Source organism: Leptodactylus fuscus, unplaced genomic scaffold, assembly GCF_031893055.1.
Source record: "Leptodactylus fuscus isolate aLepFus1 unplaced genomic scaffold, aLepFus1.hap2 HAP2_SCAFFOLD_72, whole genome shotgun sequence".
Lineage (NCBI taxonomy): Eukaryota > Metazoa > Chordata > Amphibia > Anura > Leptodactylidae > Leptodactylus > Leptodactylus fuscus.
Window position 1 is genome coordinate 281731 of NW_027440757.1, and position 13466 is coordinate 295196.

Sequence of the window (13466 nt, forward strand, 5' to 3'; positions counted from 1 at the left end):
TGGCCCCCACACCGTATTATATTATATACTCCACAGTGGCCCCCACACAGTATTATATTATATACTCCGCAGTGGCCCCCACACAGTATTACATTATATACTCCGCAGTGGCCCCCACACAGTATTATATTATATACTCCGCAGTGGCCCCCACACAGTATTATATAATGTAATCCGCAGTGGCCCCCACACAGTATTATATTATATACTCCGCAGTGGCCCCCCCCCCCCACAGTATTGTATTATATACTCCGCAGTGGCCTCCACACAGTATTATATTATATACTCCACAGTGGCCCCCCCACACAGTATTATATTATATACTCCGCAGTGGCCCCCACACAGTATTATATTATATACTCCGCAGTGGCCCCCACACAGTATTATATTATATACTCCACAGTGGCCCCCACACAGTATTATATTATATACTCCGCAGTGGCCCCCACATAGTATTATATTATATACTCCACAGTGGCCCCCACACAGTATTATATTATATACTCCACAGTGGCCCCCACACAGTATTATATTATATACTCCACAGTGGCCCCCCCACACAGTATTATATTATATACTCCGCAGTGGCCCCCACACAGTATTATATTATATACTCCACAGTGGCCCCCACACAGTATTATATTATATACTCCACAGTGGCCCCCACACAGTATTATATTATATACTCCACAGTGGCCCCCACACAGTATTATATTATATACTCCACAGTGGCCTCCACACAGTATTATATTATATACTCCACAGTGGCCCCCACACAGTATTATATTATATACTCCGCAGTGGCCCCCACACAGTATTACATTATATACTCCGCAGTGGCCCCCACACAGTATTACATTATATACTCCGCAGTGGCCCCCACACAGTATTATATTATATACTCCGCAGTGGCCCCCCCCCCCACAGTATTGTATTATATACTCCGCAGTGGCCTCCACACAGTATTATATTATATACTCCACAGTGGCCCCCCCACACAGTATTATATTATATACTCCGCAGTGGCCCCCACACAGTATTATATTATATACTCCGCAGTGGCCCCCACACAGTATTATATTATATACTCCACAGTGGCCCCCACACAGTATTATATTATATACTCCGCAGTGGCCCCCACATAGTATTATATTATATACTCCACAGTGGCCCCCACACAGTATTATATTATATACTCCATAGTGGCCCCCACACAGTATTATATTATATACTCCACAGTGGCCCCCCCACACAGTATTATATTATATACTCCGCAGTGGCCCCCACACAGTATTATATTATATACTCCACAGTGGCCCCCACACAGTATTATATTATATACTCCACAGTGGCCCCCACACAGTATTATATTATATACTCCACAGTGGCCCCCACACAGTATTATATTATATACTCCACAGTGGCCCCCACACAGTATTATATTATATACTCCACAGTGGCCCCCACACAGTATTATATTATATACTCCGCAGTGGCCTCCACACAGTATTATATTATATACTCCACAGTGGCCTCCACACAGTATTATATTATATACTCCACAGTGGCCTCCACACAGTATTATATTATATACTCTGCAGTGGCCTCCACACAGTATTATATTATATACTCCACAGTGGCCCCCACACAGTATTATATTATATACTCCACAGTGGCCCCCACACCGTATTATATTATATACTCCACAGTGGCCCCCACACAGTATTATATTATATACTCCGCAGTGGCCTCCACACAGTATTACATTATATACTCCGCAGTGGCCCCCACACAATATTACATTATATACTCCGCAGTGGCCCCCACACAGTATTATATTATATACTCCGCAGTGGCCTCCACACAGTATTACATTATATACTCCGCAGTGGACCCCACACAGTATTATATTATATACTCCACAGTGGCCCCCACACAGTATTATATTATATACTCCGCAGTGGCCCCCCCACACAGTATTATATTATATACTCCGCAGTGGCCTCCACACAGTATTACATTATATACTCCGCAGTGGACCCCACACAGTATTATATTATATACTCCGCAGTGGACCCCACACAGTATTATATTATATACTCCACAGTGGCCCCCACACAGTATTATATTATATACTCCGCAGTGGCCCCCCCACACAGTATTATATTATATACTCCACAGTGGCCCCCACACCGTATTATATTATATACTCCACAGTGGCCCCCACACAGTATTATATTATATACTCCGCAGTGGCCTCCACACAGTATTACATTATATACTCCGCAGTGGCCCCCACACAATATTACATTATATACTCCGCAGTGGCCCCCACACAGTATTATATTATATACTCCGCAGTGGCCTCCACACAGTATTACATTATATACTCCGCAGTGGCCCCCACACAGTATTATATTATATACTCCACAGTGGCCCCCACACAGTATTATATAATGTAATCCGCAGTGGCCCCCACACAGTATTATATTATATACTCCACAGTGGCCCCCCCACACAGTATTATATTATATACTCCGCAGTGACCTCCACACAGTATTATATTATATACTCCGCAGTGGCCCCCACACAGTATTACATTATATACTCTGCAGTGGCCCCCACACAATATTACATTATATACTCCGCAGTGGCCCCCACACAGTATTATATTATATACTCCGCAGTGACCCCCACACAGTATTATATTATATACTCCGCAGTGGCCCCCACATAGTATTATATTATATACTCCACAGTGGCCCCCCCACACAGTATTATATTATATACTCCACAGTGGCCTCCACACAGTATTACATTATATACTCCACAGTGGCCCCCCCACACAGTATTATATTATATACTCCACAGTGGCCCCCACACAGTATTATATTATATACTCCGCAGTGGCCCCCACATAGTATTATATTATATACTCCGCAGTGGCCCCCACATAGTATTATATTATATACTCCGCAGTGACCCCCACACAGTATTATATTATATACTCCACAGTGGCCCCCACACAGTATTATATTATATACTCCACAGTGGCCCCCTCACACAGTATTATATTATATACTCTGCAGTGGCCCCCACACAGTATTATATTATATACTCCACAGTGCCCCTCCCCCACAGTATTATATTATATACTCCGCAGTGACCCCCACACAGTATTATATTATATACTCCACAGTGGCCCCCACACAGTATTATATTATATACTCCGCAGTGGCCCCCACATAGTATTATATTATATACTCCACAGTGGCCCCCCCACACAGTATTACATTATATACTCCGCAGTGGCCCCCACACAGTATTATATTATATACTCCACAGTGGCCCCCACACAGTATTATATTATATACTCCACAGTGGCCCCCACACAGTATTATATTATATACTCCACAGTGGCCCCCACACAGTATTATATTATATACTCCGCAGTGGCCCCCACACAGTATTATATTATATACTCCACAGTGGCCCCCACACAGTATTATATTATACTAGCTGGTACCCGCGACTTCGTCTGCGGTGATTGTAGCAGTGGGTATATACAGGTGCGGGTAAGGTTTTCGTACTGTGTATAAGGTCTGGGATATGAAATGTAACTTTGTATCTTGTTTTTGCTGTAATTCAGAGAATCCGTGAGACTTTTGTGTTGCAGTTACTTTGTATTTGAGCTGCTATATATACGGTGTTGGTATATACTGTACATAGTGATTTTGGGACAGAAGTATTTGAAGTTAACCCCTTCCCACCGATGGCATTTTTTGATTTTCGTTTTTGACTCCCCTCCTTCTAAACCCCATAACTTTTTTATTTCTCCGCTCCCAGAGCCATAAGAGGTCTTAATTTTTCTGGGACAAATTTTTCTTCCTGATGCCGCCATCATTTATTCTATATAATGTACTGGGAAGCAGGGAAAAAATTCAGAATGGGGTGGATTTGAAGAAAAAATGCAATTCTGCGACTTTCTTAGGGGCTTTGGTTTTACGGCGTTCACTGTGCAATCAAAATGACCTGTCCCCTGTATTCTGTGTTTCGTTATGATGCCGGGGATACCAAATTTATATGGTTTTATTTACATTTTGACCCCTTAAAAAAAAATCCAAAACTGTGTTAAAAAATTATTTTTTGAAAAGTCGCCATATTCCGACAGGAGTAACTTTTTTATACGTGCGTGTCCGGGGATGTATAGGGCGTCTTTTTTTGCGGGACTGGGTGTACTTTGTAGTTCTACCATTTTCGGGAAATGTTATTGCTTTGATCACTTTTTATTCAAATTTTTAGCAGAATCAAAACAGTGAAAAAAATGGCGGTTTGGCACTTTTAACCATTTTTCCCGCTACGGCGTTTACCGAACAGGAAAAATATTTGTATATCTTTGTAGAGCGGGCGATTTAGGACGCGCGGATACCTAACATGTATGTGTTTCACAGTTTTTAACTACTTTTATATGTGTTCTAGGGAAAGGGGGGTGATTTGAATTTTTAATCCTTTTTATTTGTTTTTATATGTTTTTTATTTTTTTTTAAACATGGCTGCTCCAGAGCATTAAAGAGCGCCTCCTGGAGTATCAGTAAGGTGAGGGGCAAAGTGGTAAAGTATATGTATATGTGATTGTGTGGGGTTAGGGGCGAGGCTGTAGAGGGCAATATGAATTTTGTGGCTTGCTATGGTCCAAAGTGTGTGAGATTGCAGAGATGGTGGTGTGAGTTTGGGTTTTGTGGGGGTCCTGGCACAAACGTATGTGCGCTATTGTGACGAAAAGTAGCCTATTGTTTAATCGAGTGTAATGACTATGTTTGTGGAAAATTTCAGCCAAATCGGTGGAGCGGTTTTTCCGTGATTGAGGAACAAACATCCGAACATGCAAACATCCAAACACACAAACCCACAAACCCACAAACTCACAAACTTTCACATTTATAATATTAATAGGATACTCCGCAGTGGGCCCCACACAGTATTATATTATATACTCCACAGTGGCCCCCACACAGTATTATATTATATACTCCACAATGGCCCCCACACAGTATTATATTATATACTCCACAGTGGCCCCCACACAGTATTATATTATATACTCCGCAGTGGCCCCCACACAGTATTATATTATATACTCCACAGTGGCCCCCACACAGTATTATATTATATACTCCGCAGTGGCCCCCACACAGTATTATATTATATACTCCACAGTGGCCCCCACACAGTATTATATTATATACTCCACAGTGGCCCCCACACAGTATTATATTATATACTCCGCAGTGGCCCCACACAGTATTTATATTATATACTCCGCAGTGACCCCACACAGTATTATATTATATACTCCACAGTGGCCCCCACACAGTATTATATTATATACTCCACAATGGCACACACACATTATTGTATTATATACTCCACAGTGGCCCCCACACATTATTATATTATATACTCCGCAGTGACCCCCACACAGTATTACATTATATACTCCACAGTGGCCCCCACACAGTATTACATTATATACTCCGCAGTGACCCCCACACAGTATTATATTATATACTCCGCAGTGGCCCCACACAGTATTATATTATATACTCCACAGTGGCCCCCACACAGTATTATATTATATACTCCGCAGTGGCCCCCACACAGTATTATATTATATACTCCGCAGTGACCCCCACACAGTATTATATTATATACTCCGCACTGGCCCCCACACAGTATTATATAATGTAATCTGCAGTGGCCCCCACACAGTATTATATTATATACTCCGCAGTGGCCCCCACACAGTATTATATAATGTAATCCGCAGTGACCCCCACAAAGTATTGTATTATATACTCCACAGTGGCCCCCACACAGTATTATATTATATACTCCACAGTGGCCCCCACACAGTATTATATTATATACTCCACAGTGGCCCCCACACAGTATTATATTATATACTCCGCAGTGGCCCCCACACAGTATTATATTATATACTCCGCAGTGGCCCCCACACAGTATTATATTATATACTCCGCAGTGGCCCCCACACAGTATTATATTATATACTCCACAGTGGCCCCCACACAGTATTATATTATATACTCCGCAGTGGCCCCCACACAGTATTATATTATATACTCCGCAGTGGCCCCCACACAGTATTATATAATGTAATCCGCAGTGGCCTCCACACAGTATTATATTATATACTCCACAGTGGCCCCCACACAGTATTATATTATATACTCCGCAGTGGCCCCCACACAGTATTACATTATATACTCCGCAGTGGCCCCCACACAGTATTACATTATATACTCCGCAGTGGCCCCCACACAGTATTATATTATATACTCCGCAGTGGCCCCCACACAGTATTATATTATATACTCCGCAGTGGCCCCCACACAGTATTATATTATATACTCCGCAGTGGCCCCCACACAGTATTGTATTATATACTCCGCAGTGGCCCCCACACAGTATTATATTATATACTCCGCAGTGGCCCCCACACAGTATTATATTATATACTCCACAGTGGCCCCCCCACACAGTATTATATTATATACTCCGCAGTGACCCCCACACAGTATTATATTATATACTCCACAGTGGCCCCCACACAGTATTATATTATATACTCCACAGTGGCCCCCACACAGTATTATATTATATACTCCACAGTGGCCCCCACACAGTATTATATTATATACTCCGCAGTGACCTCCACACAGTATTATATTATATACTCCGCAGTGACCCCCACACAGTATTATATTATATACTCCGCAGTGGCCCCCACACAGTATTATATTATATACTCCACAGTGGCCCCCACACAGTATTACATTATATACTCCGCAGTGGCCCCCACACAGTATTATATTATATACTCCACAGTGACCCCCACACAGTATTATATTATATACTCCGCAGTGACCCCCACACAGTATTATATTATATACTCCACAGTGGCCCCCACACAGTATTATATTATATACTCCGCAGTGGCCCCCACACAGTATTATATTATATACTCCGCAGTGGCCCCCTCACAGTATTATATAATGTAATCCGCAGTGGCCTCCACACAGTATTATATTATATACTCCACAGTGGCCCCCACACAGTATTATATTATATACTCCACAGTGGCCCCCACACAGTATTATATTATATACTCCGCAGTGGCCCCCACACAGTATTATATTATATACTCCGCAGTGGCCCCCACACAGTATTACATTATATACTCCGCAGTGGCCCCCACACAGTATTACATTATATACTCCGCAGTGGCCCCCACACAGTATTATATTATATACTCCGCAGTGGCCCCCACACAGTATTATATTATATACTCCGCAGTGGCCCCCACACAGTATTATATTATATACTCCGCAGTGGCCCCCATACAGTATTATGTTATATACTCCACAGTGGCCTCCACACAGTATTATATTATATACTCCGCAGTGGCCCCCACGCAGTATTATATTATATACTCCACAGTGGCCCCCCCACACAGTATTATATTATATACTCCGCAGTGACCCCCACACAGTATTATATTATATACTCCACAGTGACCCCCACACAGTATTATATTATATACTCCACAGTGGCCTCCACACAGTATTATATTATATACTCCGCAGTGGCCCCCACACAGTATTATATTATATACTCCACAGTGGTCCCCACACAGTATTATATTATATACTCCACAGTGGTCCCCACACAGTATTATATTATATACTCCACAGTGGTCCCCACACAGTATTATATTATATACTCCACAGTGGCCTCCACACAGTATTATATTATATACTCCGCAGTGGCCCCCACACAGTATTATATTATATACTCCGCAGTGGCCCCCACACAGTATTATATTATATACTCCACAGTGGCCCCCACACAGTATTATATTATATACTCCGCAGTGGCCCCCACACAGTATTATATTATATACTCCGCAGTGGCCCCCACACAGTATTATATTATATACTCCGCAGTGGCCCCCATACAGTATTATGTTATATACTCCACAGTGGCCCCCACACAGTATTATATTATATACTCCGCAGTGGCCCCCACACAGTATTATATTATATTCTTGATGACGCTTTTTATCACATGGAGGATATAATTAGGCCCGAGGGATAATCTTATAAGTAATACGATCAATGACAAGCCCAAGGAAGGTTCATCAAAAATGTCAATAGCAGATGGAAGGAATTGAATACGACCGCCAAACCATTTTCGCCAATACTTAAACGCGATCGAGATCTACATCTGGTTCTGTCTGATGGACCTCGTTTGATGAAACAAAAGTTTGGGCGATTATTTGGTAATGAGACACTTGATTAGTCGATCAAATTTAGTATTTTCGAGCAAAGGCACAAAGTTGGTCTTTACTGCTTGTGGCAAATGCTCTGCATGTAAATCTATGTAAATCTATGCGGAGAACAGATTCTTTGTGTGACTCTCAGTCTGTACCAATAAGAGGCCTCTTCAGCCAATGTATAAACAGGAGTGGATCCAAAACATAACTGACACATGAATGGAATATTTGCCGGTCTTCTATGCTTTACACCCACACCGGCTTTTGGCTACCAAAACATAAGCCAATTCTAATGGGACCCTACAGGCCTTACAGCGGCTACACAGACAGGATCCGTGTGCATCTCACTTTTCCTTCCTTCTGACAGGTCAGAATATGAATATCATAAATGATGATATAAAAAACAAAAAAAACTTTGCAAGTCTTCAGTAGGTGATACCTTTTTTAATGGCTAACTCATAATGATGACAGAATATGATGTTTCGGAGCTCCCTCTGAGCTTCTTCTTCAGATATAACTAAAAAACACTCTGTAGAGGCTGCATATTTATAACTGGGCACAGGGATAGAATTACAGGAGGGAGGGGGGAAGAGGCTTATTACTATATACTTATAACAACAAACAATCAATTGCCAGATCCCCCAGTTCTTATCTTAATGGCTGTCTTAATGATGTGTATAAAAAGACATAAACCCACGTGAGATGTTCATCCCATTGTCCAACGTCTGGAATAGGGTCATGGCCTTGTACTCATAAATCAGTCGCTGTTTCCTTGATTTAAAGTTCCCTTTTAAGATCAAGATTTTCATGTCATCGGTGATATTATGATCTTCCTGGCAAAAATGATTTGGCACGGGAAGATCAGTTCTCTGTTGTTTGATTGTATGGCGATGTGATATCTACCGATAAATGATGATGTCACCCAGGGCAGTCATGGAGTGAGGGGGGGAGGGGGGGACAGCATGAGAAGTGACATAGTGGGGAGGTAGTAGCAGCATAAGGAGGCCATAGAGTGGCAAGGTGATATAATGTGGAGGTGGCAGCAGCCTAAGGCTCTATTCACACAGAGTAACGCCAGGCGACATTTGTGTGTAATTTCTGTGTCTTTTACGGCCGTCATAAAACGTTTACATAGAGTTCTATAGGAAAAGACGTCTGTAATTTACGGCCGTCATTACAATGATGACAATGACGGCCGTAAATTACGGATGTCTTTTCCTATAGAACTCTATGTAAACGTTTTATGACGGCCGTAAAAGACACACAAATTACACACAAATGTCGCCTGGCGTTACTCTGTGTGAATAGAGCCTTAGGCTGCATTCACACTGAGTTACGTTGGCGTTTTTTGTGCTGTTTTTGTGCTGATTTTGAACAAAACGCCGCGTATACGCCACGTTTGCACCGGTCAACGTGACCGCAAAATAGCGCGGCACAAACGTGGCGTATACGCGGCGTTTTGTTCAAAATCAGCACAAAAACAGCACAAAAAACGCCAACGTAACTCAGTGTGAATGCAGCCTTAGGAGGCCACAAAGTGATCAGATGACAGGGTGGGGAGGTGGGTGGCACATACAGTACCCGCTGACGATGGTGGCTGTAAGAAGGAGCACTTGGCATCAGGCAGGTGGCAGCATCAGAATAGTAGCTGAGGCAGGAAGCCACAAGAAACCAGTCTCTTTGATCAGGATTTAGTTGAACAGGAACAGAGAAGGGACAAGGCTAGAGAAGGGACAGGAACAGAGAAGGGACAGGAACAGAGAAGGGACAGGAACAGAGAAGGGACAGGAACAGAGAAGGGACAGGAACAGAGAAGGGACAGGAACAGAGAAGGGACAGGAACAGAGAAGGGACAGGACATAGAGAAGGGACAGGAACAGAGAAGGGACAGGAACAGAGAAGGGACAGGAACAGAGAAGGGACAGGAACAGAGAAGGGTCAGGAACAGAGAAGGGACAGGAACAGAGAAGGGACAGGAACAGAGAAGGGACAGGACATAGAGAAGGGACAGGAACAGAGAAGGGACAGGAACAGAGAAGGGACAGGACATAGAGAAGGGACAGGAACAGAGAAGGGACAAGGCTAGAGAAGGGACAAGGCTAGAGAAGGGACAGGAACAGAGAAGGGACAGGAACAGAGAAGGGACAGGAACAGAGAAGGGACAGGAACAGAGAAGGGACAGGAACAGAGAAGGGACAGGACATAGAGAAGGGACAGGAACAGAGAAGGGACAGGAACAGAGAAGGGACAGGAACAGAGAAGGGACAGGAACAGAGAAGGGACAGGAACAGAGAAGGGACAGGAACAGAGAAGGGACAGGAACAGAGAAGGGACAGGAACAGAGAAGGGACAGGAACAGAGAAGGGTCAGGAACAGAGAAGGGACAGGAACAGAGAAGGGACAGGAACAGAGAAGGGACAGGAACAGAGAAGGGACAGGAACAGAGAAGGGACAGGACATAGAGAAGGGACAGGAACAGAGAAGGGACAGGAACAGAGAAGGGACAAGGCTAGAGAAGGGACAGGAACAGAGAAGGGACAGGAACAGAGAAGGGACAGGAACAGAGAAGGGACAGGAACAGAGAAGGGACAGGACATAGAGAAGGGACAGGAACAGAGAAGGGACAGGAACAGAGAAGGGTCAGGAACAGAGAAGGGTCAGGAACAGAGAAGGGACAGGAACAGAGAAGGGACAAGGCTAGAGAAGGGACAGGAACAGAGAAGGGACAGGAACAGAGAAGGGACAAGGCTAGAGAAGGGACAAGGCTAGAGAAGGGACAGGAACAGAGAAGGGACAGGAACAGAGAAGGGACAAGGCTAGAGAAGGGACAAGGCTAGAGAAGGGACAGGAACAGAGAAGGGACAGGAACAGAGAAGGGACAGGACATAGAGAAGGGACAGGACATAGAGAAGGGACAGGACATAGAGAAGGGACAGGAACAGAGAAGGGACAGGACATAGAGAAGGGACAGGAACAGAGAAGGGACAGGACATAGAGAAGGGACAGGAACAGAGAAGGGACAGGAACAGAGAAGGGACAGGAACAGAGAAGGGACAGGAACAGAGAAGGGACAGGACATAGAGAAGGGACAGGAACAGAGAAGGGACAGGAACAGAGAAGGGACAGGAACAGAGAAGGGACAGGAACAGAGAAGGGACAGGAACAGAGAAGGGACAAGGCTAGAGAAGGGACAGGAACAATGAAGGGACAAGGCTAGAGAAGGGACAGGAACAGAGAAGGGACAGGAACAGAGAAGGGACAGGACATAGAGAAGGGACAGGAACAGAGAAGGGACAGGACATAGAGAAGGGACAGGAACAGAGAAGGGACAGGAACAGAGAAGGGACAGGACATAGAGAAGGGACAGGAACAGAGAAGGGACAGGACATAGAGAAGGGACAGGAACAGAGAAGGGACAGGACATAGAGAAGGGACAGGAACAGAGAAGGGACAGGAACAGAGAAGGGACAGGACATAGAGAAGGGACAGGAACAGAGAAGGGACAGGACATAGAGAAGGGACAGGAACAGAGAAGGGACAAGGCTAGAGAAGGGACAAGGCTAGAGAAGGGACAGGAACAGAGAAGGGACAGGAACAGAGAAGGGATAGGACATAGAGAAGGGACAGGGCTAGAGAAGGGTCAGGAACAGAGAAGGGACAGGAACAGAGAAGGGACAGGACATAGAGAAGGGACAGGAACAGAGAAGGGACAGGACATAGAGAAGGGACAGGAACAGAGAAGGGACAGGAACAGAGAAGGGACAGGACATAGAGAAGGGACAGGGCTAGAGAAGGGTCAAGGCTAGAGAAGGGACAGGAACAGAGAAGGGACAGGACATAGAGAAGGGACAGGAACAGAGAAGGGACAAGGCTAGAGAAGGGACAAGGCTAGAGAAGGGACAGGAACAGAGAAGGGACAGGACATAGAGAAGGGACAGGAACAGAGAAGGGACAGGACATAGAGAAGGGACAGGAACAGAGAAGGGACAGGACATAGAGAAGGGACAGGAACAGAGAAGGGACAGGACATAGAGAAGGGACAGGAACAGAGAAGGGACAGGACATAGAGAAGGGACAGGAACAGAGAAGGGACAGGACATAGAGAAGGGACAGGAACAGAGAAGGGACAAGGCTAGAGAAGGGACAAGGCTAGAGAAGGGACAGGAACAGAGAAGGGACAGGAACAGAGAAGGGACAGGACATAGAGAAGGGACAGGAACAGAGAAGGGACAGGACATAGAGAAGGGACAGGAACAGAGAAGGGACAGGAACAGAGAAGGGACAGGACATAGAGAAGGGACAGGAACAGAGAAGGGACAGGACATAGAGAAGGGACAGGAACAGAGAAGGGACAGGACATAGAGAAGGGAGAGGAACAGAGAAGGGACAGGAACAGAGAAGGGACAGGACATAGAGAAGGGACAGGAACAGAGAAGGGACAGGACATAGAGAAGGGACAGGAACAGAGAAGGAACAAGGCTAGAGAAGGGACAAGGCTAGAGAAGGGACAGGAACAGAGAAGGGACAGGAACAGAGAAGGGACAGGACATAGAGAAGGGACAGGGCTAGAGAAGGGTCAGGAACAGAGAAGGGACAGGAACAGAGAAGGGACAGGACATAGAGAAGGGACAGGAACAGAGAAGGGACAGGACATAGAGAAGGGACAGGAACAGAGAAGGGACAGGAACAGAGAAGGGACAGGACATAGAGAAGGGACAGGGCTAGAGAAGGGTCAAGGCTAGAGAAGGGACAGGAACAGAGAAGGGACAGAAACAGAGAAGGGACAGGAACAGAGAAGGGACAGGACATAGAGAAGGGACAGGAACAGAGAAGGGACAGGACATAGAGAAGGGACAGGAACAGAGAAGGGACAAGGCTAGAGAAGGGACAAGGCTAGAGAAGGGACAGGAACAGAGAAGGGACAGGAACAGAGAAGGGACAGGACATAGAGAAGGGACAGGGCTAGAGAAGGGTCAGGAACAGAGAAGGGACAGGAACAGAGAAGGGACAGGACATAGAGAAGGGACAGGAACAGAGAAGGGACAGGAACAGAGAAGGGACAGGACATAGAGAAGGGACAGGAACAGAGAAGGGACAGGAACAGAGAAGG